The sequence below is a fragment of the Pinus tabuliformis genome, chromosome 6 (assembly GCF_031772625.1).
Source record: "Pinus tabuliformis cultivar Carrire ecotype Pingquan chromosome 6, CPIR1, whole genome shotgun sequence".
Taxonomy (NCBI): Eukaryota; Viridiplantae; Streptophyta; class Pinopsida; order Pinales; family Pinaceae; genus Pinus; species Pinus tabuliformis.
This window is the reverse complement of record NC_142292.1, coordinates 1,256,374,787-1,256,388,726: the sequence shown is the minus strand read 5'-3', so window position 1 is coordinate 1,256,388,726 and position 13,940 is coordinate 1,256,374,787. Positions and strand designations below refer to the sequence as shown.

General features: G+C 37.4%; 1 protein-coding gene across 13 annotated transcripts in view; it reads left to right on the top strand.

Annotated features, from left to right (window-relative positions):
• The window catches only part of LOC149263220 (histone-lysine N-methyltransferase TRX1-like), a 372,050-nt gene extending 361,203 nt beyond the window's left edge, over positions 1-10,847 (top strand). For 2 of the 13 annotated variants that reach the window (XR_016259237.1, XR_016259238.1), the window contains 2 exons: positions 10,069-10,130; positions 10,261-10,847. The gene's annotated coding sequence lies outside the window, so the exon portion shown is untranslated. Of the gene's footprint in view, positions 1-9,181; positions 9,235-9,318; positions 9,531-9,670; positions 9,860-10,068 lie in introns of all 13 variants that reach the window. The other 11 variants (XR_016259230.1, XM_089425934.1, XR_016259239.1 and 8 more) reach the window with 10 other exon arrangements.
• Positions 10,848-13,940: the final 3,093 nt, after the last annotated feature.

Below are 13,940 nucleotides of genomic sequence, written 5' to 3'. Positions count from 1 at the left end.
TTGCTACTGGCAAGATGCTTATGGAGAGGCATCCTACTTTATTTTGGACACTTTTTGCTGTACATTGTATTGATTTGATGTTGGAGGACATAGGGAAAATTTCCTTTGTCAAAGATATTGTTGAGTCATCAAAAAACATTACAAAATTTATATATAATCATACATCTATGCTTAGCTTGATGAGAAAATTCACCAACAACAAAGAGTTGGTGCGCCTCGCCATTACACGGTTTGCCACTAGTTTCATATCTCTTCAATCCCTCTTGAATTCTATGTGGGATGTGAAAAGAATATTTCTTTCAGAGGAGTGACGTGCTTTGACAATGAGCCGCAAACCAGAGGGAGAGGCCATATGCAGAGTAGTTTCATACTAGGAAGACTTTCGGGCAGGAGTGCAAGAGGTGGGTATCGTTACTGAACCTTTGGTAAAGGTTTTTTGATTAGTTGATGGTGAGAAGCCCCCAATGGGCTATTTGTATGAGGCCATGGACAGGGCAAAAAAATCTATTCGGGCCTACTATGATGATAAGGGAGATGAGGGGTTTCAGAGACAACAACTCCTATGGGAAATGATTGATGAACGATGGAACAACACACTCCATCGTCTCATTCATGCTGCAGGGATCTACCTGAACCTCACATTTTCTTACCCATGTGGGTTCGTATTTGATGCTGAGATCATGGATGGATTTTTAACCTGTGTTTAGAGGATGGTGCGATCTCCAACAGAACGTACAGAAATATCCAAAGAAATTGAGACATACAGGATGGCAGGTGGCACATTTGGCTTTGACATGGCTGTGAGTCGTGACTGATAGGACGATTAAAATGCCAGGGATTTTTTAGTTTATTTCAAATTTTATTGTTTCTTCAAGTTTATAACTTCATACTTTGATTCAACTTTTAAATTTCATTTTTTTCTTATGTTTATTTAAAAATTTATTTGTAATTTTGTTGTAGATGCATGGTGCCAGGGTACCCCTTCTACAAAAGCTTGCCATTCGAATCCTCAGGCAAACATGTAGCTCCTCAGGATGTGAGCGCAACTGGAGTGTATTTGAAAAAATACACAACAAGAAGTGCAATAGGTTAACACTTGAAATATTGCAAATTTCTAAATAATGTTTTGAATTCATTAAACAATATTTTTTTTAATAATTATTATTTCATGATCTTTGTACAGGTTGGAGTCATAGAGACTTAATGACATGGTCTACGTCTACTACAATCTTCGATTGTGGGTGAGGCAACTTGAGAGGACACCTGATATGGAGGCCATCCCATTGGATGGGATTGACACCCCTGCTGCATGGAGGGTTGAGGTCGAGAGGCTTCTCATGGAGTCTGTTGATGATTGGTTAGTGCAGGAGGTAGTGGAGGGGGAGGAGGAGGAGGAGGCGGAGCAACAAGAGGAGGAGGTGACACCACCTACCCGGGCTACCCCTGCCACTAGTAGAGGACGTGGTCTACCTTCTATAGCTCCTAGTTCTTTAGCTTCTAGAGCACAGCAGAGTCCACTGCCAACTCCACCGACATCTTACATCTAGAGGGAAAGGGAAAGCTATTGCATTCTCGCAAGAGGGGCAGAGGAAATCAATAGTATTAGACTTTAGTTATTTCGTTCATTTCATTGTATCTGACATTATGACTCATGAGATACATTATTATATTTTTTGTTGATATTTTGAGGCTAAGTTGGGAGTCATGAGTCAGGACTTACTATTCAGGACATGATTCACTGTTATGTGTGATGTAGCACTACAAATGATATTAAACATCTTATATATTAGTTCTTTTATCATATTTATGTGTCAATGTATTTATTTAATGTTGTAGATGCTTTAGATATTAAAAAAATTGAAAAAAAATGAATATTTTTGTATGTTACGATTTTTTCCCGATTTTTATGATTTTTTCCGATTTTTTCCCCGCGCCGATTTAATCCCGATAACGATTAATGCAACACTGCTCCAAACGCCAAACCATCCTTACTTCCGACCCGCATTCATCGTTGAACCACCACTCAGTTGTTCACCCGACACCTCTGTCCGTCAATCCCCGTTTCAGCGTCCACGTCCATTTTTTTCCACCTCCGATTAAATGTTCATATTGTAACTATATATATATATATATATATATATATATATATATATATATATATATATATATATATATATATATAGTTATTATAATTATATATACTATATAATTAAAAAATAAATCAATTTAAAAATAAATAAATAGTAATATTTAGTTCAAATTAAGGAAGAAAGCTTAAACTGACAGACAAATATACACCCCCAAAAACCCGTTCAATGTCGTCGATGATAATGACCGATTTCAGCAAAAAATTGATTGATCTTGAGAATAGGATTACTAGCCATTCCGATGATTTTAACCAAAAATTAGCCGATCTCGAGAGTAAGGTTACCGGACATTCCGACAATATCAAGAAGTTTCATGATACGACAAATCGGATAGAAAGATAGCTCGGGCAGAACCATATCGAATTCAAAATGGATCATAATCATACAACGACAATACTTACTGCTATTTGTGATAGGATGAATATTACACCCAAACAAATATTCCAAAATGATGAAGGTAATTAACAACACAATTCACCAAATTCAGCAAATTTAGCAGATTTTCATGGAAAATCCGAGTCCAAAAAAATCATCCACACACCATGAGGAAAATAGTAACGCGAATTTTCAAAATAAGCAGCTTTGGAATCCATTCACCAATCAATACCCTTTTTTCACTCCACCGTTAGCGACGTATCAACGAAGAGCAAAAATCGAGCTACCCAAGTTCAACGGTAACGAAAAATGCAGCGTTGCGTGGCTCAATAAAGAAGAAGAATATTTCAAGATCTACGATATTGACAATAATGGCGAAAATATTAAGCAAACTTCCATGAAAATGGAAGGCGAAGCATATAACTGGTATATGTGGTGGAAAAAGATGACACTCACTATCAGTTGGAGAAAATTTAAGGATGCGTTCTTTAAAAGGTTCTTAGGTGTCAAGGAAGAAGAGTTCTTTTCAATGCTCATCAGATTGCGACAAAAAGGAGATGTGGATGAATACACTCTAGAATGGGAGACCTTAGCAACACAAGTATCTGGGTTATTAGAATCTCGTCTAATCCAATCGTACATCTCCGGACTAAAACCCATCTACGAGTAAAACTTGAGCTTCATGACATTACGTTGATAGAAGTAGCAAGACAAAAAGCAAAAGCTGCTGAAAAGAAATTTGAAAAAATACTGTGGTCAAGGCTGGAAAAAGTATATTCGAGACAAAGATTTCCCCTATTTGCGAATACGGATAATACAAAATATGTTCCACCACATCTTCGTGAAGGAGAAAAATCTTGTTGATTTGGGGTAGCATCGAATGTGCTCTAGCCACGAAATTTGGTGGAGAGGTTGGGGCACATGAGATCTCCAATACCCAGAAAGGGTTTGGGCAGATTCTAAACAGATCGGGAGATATTAAAATAATTAATAATTTTAATGGAGTCCCTAAGTCTAAACTTAGGGAAAATAAAATATTAATGTGTATTGATATGAATCGGTGTTAGAATGGTCCAAAAGACATGGATCAAGTCAGATCTAATATTAGCCCTTGATTAGGGACTTAATCTCGGCAGTTGAGATGTCAACAAGAAAAGTATAAGAGGAGGCTTGAGGGGCACATGGAAAATATACTGAGGGAGACCAGTTAGTTAAATTTCTGGAGTGGGGTTTGCTGAGAAATTGAACCAGTGGTCTGGAGAGCAGTCAGGAGGCAACAAGTACGGAACAGAGAGACGGGAGATCAACGCAGAAGCAGAAGAGGCAGACGTAGAGCTAGAGGAAGCCACGCAGAGGCAGCAGAGACTACGCAGAACCAGAAGGGCCTGCATCATCCACACAGAGGCTGCAGGAGTGATGTAGAAGGCCAGAGAAGCTGTGCAGAGCCTCAATAGTCAGGCTGACGTAGAGGGTTTCAGGCTGACGCAGAGGGTTTTAGGCTGACGCAGAGGTCAGGAGAGCCTACGCTGGATTCAGAAGAACTGTTGGAAATGTGTCTATCTGTGGGTAAGCTAGTTTGGCACCCTATTGTACTATAAAATTGCTGAAGAATAAAATCCTCCCTTGCTGCATCGGTTTTCCCACATGTGTTTTTTCCGGGGACATTAGTCCAAAATGACTGTGTCAATGTGTGCATATGTTTGTTTTTGTATTACAGTGTGATATCTGCAGTGGTGTGTATTTTAATGTTTGTTGAAGTAATTTCATGAATAACTTATGATGAAATAAGTAGGAAAAGTAAATCAGTTGCTGCAGTGATAGAATTTTCACAAATCTAACGTGGAAATGCAAAGGATGAAAGAGGGCAAGTGCAAACGCTGTGGCAAAAATTGGGATCCTAAACATAGGTGTGCTAAAGGAAAAGAGACAAAGAACCTATATAACTGTGAAGCAACTAATGATTCAAACAGTGATGAATCAGACATAGAAGGAATAGAAAATGCCCCAGAATTCTCTCTAGAACTAGATGACAAAAGCATTCCACAAGTGTCATTATCAGCTATGGCAGGTATATCACAACCCCAGACTTTAAAATTAAAAGGACATATCAAGAAGAACAACGTAATGGTTCTCATCGACACCGGTAGCACCCACAATTTTTTAGACTCAACCATGGCAAAGAGACTCAACATTTTCACATTTCCCATGCCCAACATGAAGGTGATGGTAGCCGATGGTAAGAAGATTGAAAAGGTAGGGAAATGCCATAAGGTCAAATTGCAGATTCAAGACTTTAATTTAGAATCTTCATTCTACACTGTACCATTAGGAGGAGTAGATGTGGTCTTAGGTATCCAATGGCTACAAACCCTAGGCACTTACTCTACCAACCATCAAAAGTAGTTTATAAGCTTTAAATGGGAAGGGCAGAGGTACAAGTTATACGGATTCCAAACACCAGAAAATCAAATCGTGCCGTCATCCCAGATGATGAAAATGATTCGAAAAGGAGCACGAGCCTATGTTGTACAATGTCACCATTTAGTAATGTTTTCTACAAAAGTGATCAACGAAGAGTCACCAGAAGTACAAGAGCTAATTCAAAAGCATGAAAAAGTATTCCAAGACCTGCCCATGAAAATGCCTCCTAATAGGGAAATCGAGCATACAATAGAAGTCAAAGTAGGATCAGACCTCGTCAACATCAAACCGTATCGATATCCGCATCACCAAAAGACTGAAATTGAGAGATTAATCCAAGAGCTTTTAAAATGTGGGATCATCTCAAAAAGTAAGAGTTTGTATGTTGCTCTAGTTGTATTGGTAAGGAAGAAGAATGGATCGTTCAGGCTATGCATTGATTATAGAGGATTAACCAAAATAACAATTAAAAACAAATTCCCAATTCCCTTTATTGATGAAATGTTGGATGAACTACATGGTGCAAAATACTTCTCAACATTGGACTTAAGGTCAGGCTATTACCAAATCAGAATCAGGTTGGAAGACATACCAAAAATTGCATTTCGAACACACGAAGGTCACTACGAATTTAAAGTAATGTCCTTTGAGTTAACCAATGCACCAGCAACATTCCAAGCCACTGTGAATGAATTATTCCGTCCATATCTTAGGAAGTTTGTATTAGTATGCTTTGATGATATTTTAATTTATAGTAAAACTTGGAGGATCACCTACAACATCTGGATAAAGTTCTTACACTACTGGAAGAGCACCAGTTCTATGCCAAGAAATCCAAATGCACCTTTGGGAAGGAAGAAGTAGAATATCTCGGACATATAATATCCCATGAAGGAGTAAAAGTGGACCCTAATAAAATCAAGGCTATAAAGTAATGGACCAAACCAGGTACTATATCCAATCTAAGAGGGTTCTTGGAATTGACTGGATATTACCAAAGATTTATTAAAAACTATCCAGATATAACTGCACCTCTAACAAACCTTTTAAAGAAGAATTCATTTCAATGGAATGAGGAAGCATGAAGGTGTTTTGAAGAATTGAAGGAAGTTATGTCTAATGCCTCGGTATTGGCAACTCCAAATTTCTCTAAACCATTTATCATTGAGTGTGATGCTTCCGGGTTCGGTATAGGTGCAGTGTTAATGCAAGAGGGGCATCCAATAGCTTTTGAAAAAAGGAAGCTCAATAAACAAGAACGTCTTAAATCCACATACAACAAGGAAATGCTCGCTATTATGCATACACTGGTCAAGTGGAGACAATATCTTTTGGGAAGTAAGTTCTCCATTTGAACAGGCCATAATAGTCTCTAGCACCTCCTCCAAGAAAAAACACTTTTCGAAGAACAACAAAAATGGATTGAAAAAATTGTTGCCTTTGACATGGAGATATTACATGAAAAGGCAAAAGACAATGCAGTAGCAGATGCCCTATCTAGGAAGGGCAAAGAACCAACACTACTTGCAGTCTTGGTTGTTGTTCCTGAATGGCTTAATGAGATTCGAAGTGAGTATGCTAAGGATCCAGAAATAACTACGATAATCAATAACCTGCCAGACAACTCAAAATTTGATTGGAAGAACGATATTCTATGATACAAAGGAAGAATCTATATGAATTCAAACATTAAGTTTAAATCCAAGATACTCAAGGAGTCACATGATTCACTGTCAGCCGGAGATGTAGGATTCTTTAAAACTTACTACAATGCAAGTCAATCATTCTTTTGGAAGGGGATGAGTCGCGATATTCAAAAATATGTAGCAAAAGGTGACAAATGTCAAAGAAATAAAAGTGAAAATATTATGACACCTGGATTACTTCACCCCTTAAACATTCCGAATCAGAAATGGTAAGAAATATCAATGGAATTTATTGAAGGGTTACCTATATCCTACAACAAGGATAAGAATTTTGTAGTAATCGACAGAGTCACCAAATATGCTCACTTTATTGCAATGAGGAAATCAAACTCGGCTAAACAAATTGCTAAGATATTTTGCGAAAATATTTATAAATGGCATGGTTTTCCAAAAGTCATTGTGAGTGATAGAGATGCCAAATTTATGGGTAATTTTTGGAAGGAATTGTCCAACCATATAGGAACCTACCTAAATATGAGTTCCGCTTACCACCCTCAAACAGATGGACAAACAAAGGTTGTCAATAATTGTCTGGAAGTCTACCTATGTTGTTACGCTATATAAAAACAAAATAAGTGGGTTCAGTGGTTGCATCTCACTGAATGGTGGTATAATTCTACTTATCATACGTCAACAAAAATGACTCCATTTTAAGCTTTGTATGGGTACGAACCTCCTTACATGGAAGGATCTCGCTACTGTTCAGGCAAATCTACCAGTTGTAAAAAACCAACTAGAAGAAACCCAAAAAATCGTCCTGACCCTAAAAGAAAATTTAAATAATGCAAGAAACCGTATGAAGCAACAAGCTGACCGAAACAAAACCGAGAGAGAATTTGAAGTTGGAGAATGGGTATTTGTCAAGCTCCAGCGATACAAACAATTGTCCTTGAAACAAAAAGGAAAAAATAAATTGGCACCAAAGTTCTATGGACCATACTAGATCAAGAAAAAGATCAGCCAAGTTGCATATAGTTTAAGCCTTCCGGATAAAAGTCGTGTTCACGTCTTCCATGTATCTTGCCTTAAAAGGGCACTTGGTGACCATCAATCAACGCAAACAACGCTTCCATCCTTAGATGATCAAGGAAGGGTCATTTTAGAGCCAAAAGGTATCATATCCACCAGGGAAAAGAAGCTCTGATCTCGTGTAATCAAGGAATTCTTGATCAAGTGGAAGGACTTACCAGAAGAAGCAGCTTCTTGGGAGACTGAAGCATTTCGTCAACAACATCCATCATTACGTATGCTTTGAGGAGAAAGCATTTTTTTGGGAGGAAGGCAATGTTATAGAAAAAATTAGTTAATTGTAATTAATAGTTTATTAGGCAAAGGGCATGATCCCATTCATCTATTCCAGGTTAGCAGAATGCACAACCAGAATTAGCCATTTCCAGAGGGGAATTCCACACATTTTCACCTAGTTATTGCATGGTTGTTGTAGCAAGCCCAGGTGCACTCATTCCACCTCATTTTGTACCAGATTCTCATTGAAAATCTAATAAAATGGCTCGGCTCTCTTATTTCTGCTCTATGGTGTTTAATTTTAAAATTGTGTGTATGGGTTTCAGATTTGTATGGCTTGGTTCTTGCTGTAGCTAGTTCATGCTTTTGATATTTACTATATTTTTCTCTAGTAGAATACTACACTTGGAGACTTTTAGGGGTTTCATTAATTCATAATTAACCTCTAATTAGTCGTTAAAACCAAAACTGTGGGCCCCAACAATCAAAATAATGTGAAGTATGACAAAAATGTTTTTGAAAATGCCTGTACAGATGCTGAAATGTGCTCGAAACACATTTCAATCCATACGAAATGTGACTAGTACGAGGGGAGGAGGCTGCATGTTTCTTGCAACATAGGTTTAAAGTTTAAACCCTATGAAACCCAAAAAGAGGTTAACCAAAAACCCCCAGTTTCCCAGATTTTAGTGATTCCACCAGCCAAAAATCTTTGGATCAGTTGTTGAATTATGTGAGTGATACCTTGTTGAGATTCATGAGATATGTGCAAGAAGCAAATATAACTAGCATATACCCTATTTCTACAATTAAGAGAAATTAATTCAGCACCAAAGCATCCCAACTCGTGAAGAGAAATCAGCCAAGAAGAGTGGAACCCTAGAGTGAACCCAATGATAGATGCATTAGAGATATAAACCCAAGCACAAGAGAGTGCAACATTTGATAGTTACCTTTAGACAAAAAACTTATTTATAATGAAAGATCATCACTTCATTGATAGATTTCAAATGGGATTTGTTTATCTATACACATCCTAAGAGTACAGTCTTCTAAACATCAGAAGGGCATATTTAGTCTTAAAAGCAGTCTTCCAAACATCTGAAGGCCATCATTAGTCTTAAAAAAACTCTTCTGAATATTGGAATTCCATCTTTAGTTTTAAACAGTCTTCTGACCATGAGGCAGCTCCATTCAGATTTCAGTAAGTTTGCATTTTTGGCAGTCTTGAAGTTTTAATGATTGCATGTATTTGTGACTGTTTATCTGATATGTATCCTTCTCCAGTTTTTCCTCCATACAGTCTTCTGAACACGAGGTAGCTCCATTCTTATTTCTCAGTAAGTTTGCATTTTTGACAGTTTTGAAGTTTGAATGGTTGCGTGCATTTATAATTGTTTTGACTGATATGTATTCTTCTCCAGTTTTTTCTCCATAGATGAACAATTAGCTTGCTACTGCAGCTTGTCAAGATGCCATGAAATTGTCAATATGAATGCTGAGGACCATATAAGAACAATATGCATACCACGTCTTGACTTGATTGATTGGATACGTGGTGATGGTAAATGAGAAACTGGGGGCAAGCAATTTACAAGGAGTTCTTGAAGTGGGTAGACTTTACAATTGATGCAGAGTGAGGGTTTCTTCTGTGATGCATTTTTCCTTTTGATATCACAAATTATTGGGAAAACTTTTGCTTTAACATGGATTTCTCAGGAGGTTGCATCTATCAAATTTCTATATATTTTCTGAGATTATATGGTATGTTGCCAGCAGATTGTTACACAGATGTGGCAGGTCTTCCTCTTTATGATTTCCATCCACTTATTTTGTCAAGTTCAAGGCTTATCAGTTATCATTAAAAGCACTGTAATAGTTCACAGTAAATGGTGATCCTTATGCCCTACACGTTAGAGAGAAGCTCTGTTAAAGGATGAAAGAGAGAGCATGACAAACGTCAGGGTGCAGAATTTTGACCACACTCTCATCACAATAAAGATAATTGGAGTTATTCCATGCACATATGCTGTTTAAAATATTATTCAATGCATTATGGGACAGTTTTTATGCCCATTAGACAGCATTTAAGGATGATATTTGTGATCTCGTGCATCTTGAATTTTAGTAGTCATTAACAATGGTCATTTATTAAACAATTATTTGTGTTGCAGATGAGTGTTTGTGCTGCTATATGATCAGGCCATGGTATTTTTCTTCCACAGGAATTTGGAAGGTGCTGAATGCCATTAGGTGCTTTATAATGTCAAATTGGAGAAAGCTTTGTTATGGCTTATTGATGCTCTGTAGCATCAAAATGGAGAAGGCTTGTTATCTTCATAGTTACTTTGTAAATTGTCTTGCAGAAAACCTGGTTGGTTGCCTTATATTTTCAAGCTGGGTAAAAGTGATCCTCTACAGATAAGTCAATTATGGCTTTGGAACTGTTTGTTACTAAAGTCAGTGAATCATGGTGGCAATCCATGATTGGACAATTCTACCTTCTTTGGAATTTGGATGCAGTTTTTCTTATATACCTCAATATAATGCAGCATCCGTGTATAATTGGAGGCAATTTTAAGTGCCATCGCACCCAGATTGAAAAGATGAGAGCATCCAACTATGGTGGATTAGCAACTGATCAGAGCTTTCAACTTATTTGTAGAGCATATGTAAAATATTATTGTTAATTCCATCTATTAATTTGTTACTACTGAAAGTTTCTTATTGAAATTTTGCTGTGGTCTCATTGAAGCAGCATTCTGATGTATATTTTTCTGTCCTGGCAATGAAAATTGTTGGCAGCTGAAATCCATGGATCAGAATTATGAGTTATAAAATGAGCAATATTCTTCTGCACACATCTTGTATCTGTTTCTTTTAGTCTATAAATATTGAACTCAGAAACAGACGATAATACAAGTTCTCCATGAATATTATGAATTTCCATTTATCATTGGTTTCTGTTGATGTTTCAAATGGAAGCTGTAATAGCATGTTATCTTGAACGGTTTGTGTTAATTATCCAATTGTTGAATATTTTGTCTTTTATATGGATTTAAATGTTAATTATCCAATTGTTGAATATTTTGTCTTTTATATGGATTTAAATCAATGTTACCAGACTCGGAATCGGCAATAAATCGGCGAGGCAAAAGAGCGAAGAGTTTTAATCGGATCGGGAAAAAATCGGGAAAAAATCGGCAAATTCATTAAATAAAAATATACACATATATTGAATTAAAAAAACCATTTTTCATTAATATTGGATAAAGGTATGTCCAAACAATGCATAATATCAATAGATGTCCAAAATATCATGAATAAATAAGTATCTCATATATGTTATGAGTCCACACATGATCCAAAGCACTGAGTTTTGAGTCCTTAGAAGCATATGCTTCTAAAAGTTTACAAAAAAGTAAAAAACTGCATACTAATCAGAAAAAAATCAGCAACTAAGAGTCTAAGACTCTTAAGAGTGAGAACTAGAAGCAATTCCTCCCGCTCCTTCGCTTGCTTGACTCTCAAAGTTCTCCAAGTCATGAAGGCTGAAAAGAGGAGGCTCATCTAATTGAACCCATTCTGCCGCATTTGTAGCTTGCAAATCTAACTCTTCAAGGTCAATTGGTGAATGATCAATACCTGTCATTATCATGAGACATTGAAATGTGAATTAAAATTTCACTTTGAAGTTTGAACTTTAAAGTTTAAACTTTTAAAGTACGAACTAGATTATGAAACCTTCAAATTCAAGCTCTCGAATCTCACCTTGTATTTGTTTGTTGCGAAGTCGTAGATTGTAATGGACAAATACAAGGTCATTCAAGCGCTTTTGTGTCAATCGGTTGCGCTTCTTAGAATGTATTTTCTCAAACATGCTCCAGTTGCGTTCACAACCTGAAGCACTGCATGCTTGGTTTAAGATTCGAATGGCAAATCTCTTCAAATCTGGCGTATCACTACCAAAGTTTTGCCACCAAAGACCTAGCAAGTGGTAAGGGTTTGTGAGTAGAAGACTAGAAGTACCAAATTAGTAAATAGTAAAAACTTAAAAAGAAAATAAAATTTAATAAAACATTTAACATACAAAATAAAGTTTAAACAAATTTAATGAATTGATGAAGCCTTCAAGCTGGGTACCTGGCAACATCTTTGACCTTTGTCTTATAGCACTGGTATAGGCAAACAATTTAGATGGTGTCCTGTAATCTTGTAGTTGGGAAAAGACACGATTTTGTTGTTCTGGATCAGGGAAGCACCTTTCCAAGCATGTCATAAGTCCTCTGCCAACCTCCCCATCCTCATTAAATTTGCTCTTATCATAAAAATATTGTGGGTTTAAGAAGTACCCAGCAGCATGTAAGGGGGAATGCAATTGCCTATCCCAACGTGCATCTATAATGTCCCAAAGGGGCATATACTTTGTCTCATCATCCCCATATCTTCTTTTGATGGCCTCCTTTGCGAGATCCATCGCCTCATAAATGTAACCCATAGCGGGTTTGTCACCATCAACCATCCTGAAAGTTCAAGCATTCAAATTTAAAGAAATATGAAACATTGTAAATAAAAAGAAGCTTGAAATGAAATTTAAAAAATGAAAAAGTTAAAAGACTAAAAGTACCTGAGAACTCTAACAAGGGACTCCGTCACAGCAATAATCTCTTCAGCATCTTTCCAGAAGCCATCATTAAACACAAGTGCAACAATTTCGATGCCTTCAGGGGTCTTGGAATGTTTAGATCCCATCCACTCAGGTCCAAGAACATCCTCTTCAGATTTATCTTTTGCTCAACCACAGATTGCAAAGATATGAAATTTGTTGCAAATCTAGTCACTGCAGGTCGAACAATTTCTTTACCTTCAGTGTATATTCTCATAGTGTTTAGGACAATAGTGTGGTTGTATAGGTATTTGGTTATGGATTTTGCCTTCTCCACAACCTCATGTATCCAATGAAGCTTACCAATGTCCTCAAGCATTAAATCTATGCAATGGGCAGCACAAGAGGTCCAAAAAATAGTGGGGTGCCTCATCTCAAAAAGTCTACCAGCAGCCATATAATTCGCTGCATTATCGGTGACAATTTGTACAACATTTTCTTCTCCCACTTCTTGAACAACTTCCTCCATCATTTCACAGATAAGTTGGGCACTCTTAACCTTATCTGAAGCATCCACTGACTTGAGAAACATTGTGCCTGCGGGACAAGATACAAGGAAATTTATTAAAGTTCTATTCCTCTGATCTGTCCATCCATCACTCATGATGGTGCACCCTGTTTCTACCCATGATGAACGAAACTCAGCTAGCAGAAGCATGACATCTTCAACACTCTCTAACAACATATCTGTCCTAAGGCTCTCTGATGTAGGGGCTTTGAACCCTGGACCTGCATTAGCAATTGCATCAATCATAGCTTGCCAATAAGGACTTCTGGCACAGTGGAAAGGTATGTCAGAATAGAACCAAAAGTTAGCAATGGCCTTCCTTGCCTGAATATGGATATTTTTTTTCCAACCAGTGCCATCCAAGGTAGGTTGGGAACCGGGTTTTGTGCGGGGAGCAAAAAAGGCGTTTATGTTTCCACCTCCAGTGTTCAAGGAAGGAGTTGAAGGACTGGCATGGCTTTGAGGCATGTGTGGAAAACTTGGGAACGGCATTGAGGATTCAACAGATTGAGGTGACATGGGGCTAGTGACAGAAAAAGTATCAACTCCAACATTTCCTATTTCAGCAGTTTGCTTTGCTTTCTTGGCATTATGCTGCTCTAACATTTCAAGGGCCAAGGCTGCTTGGTGTTGGACATTCTCGTCAACCTTGGTGCAAATACCTATATCATGGCCAGGTATTTTTGCAAGGTGGAACTTGAATCTATAAATGCCTCCACTGCATTTTGTTTTGCAAAATTTACAAAGGACCCTGGGGTCTCCGGGAATCCTGTCACAATAAGCCCAAGCAAAGTCCTTCTCTCTCGGCATTGTTGTTGCTTTGAACTTGTGTTTAATTTGTGGCTTCTGTTAAGATGAGTCCTGTGAAAGAC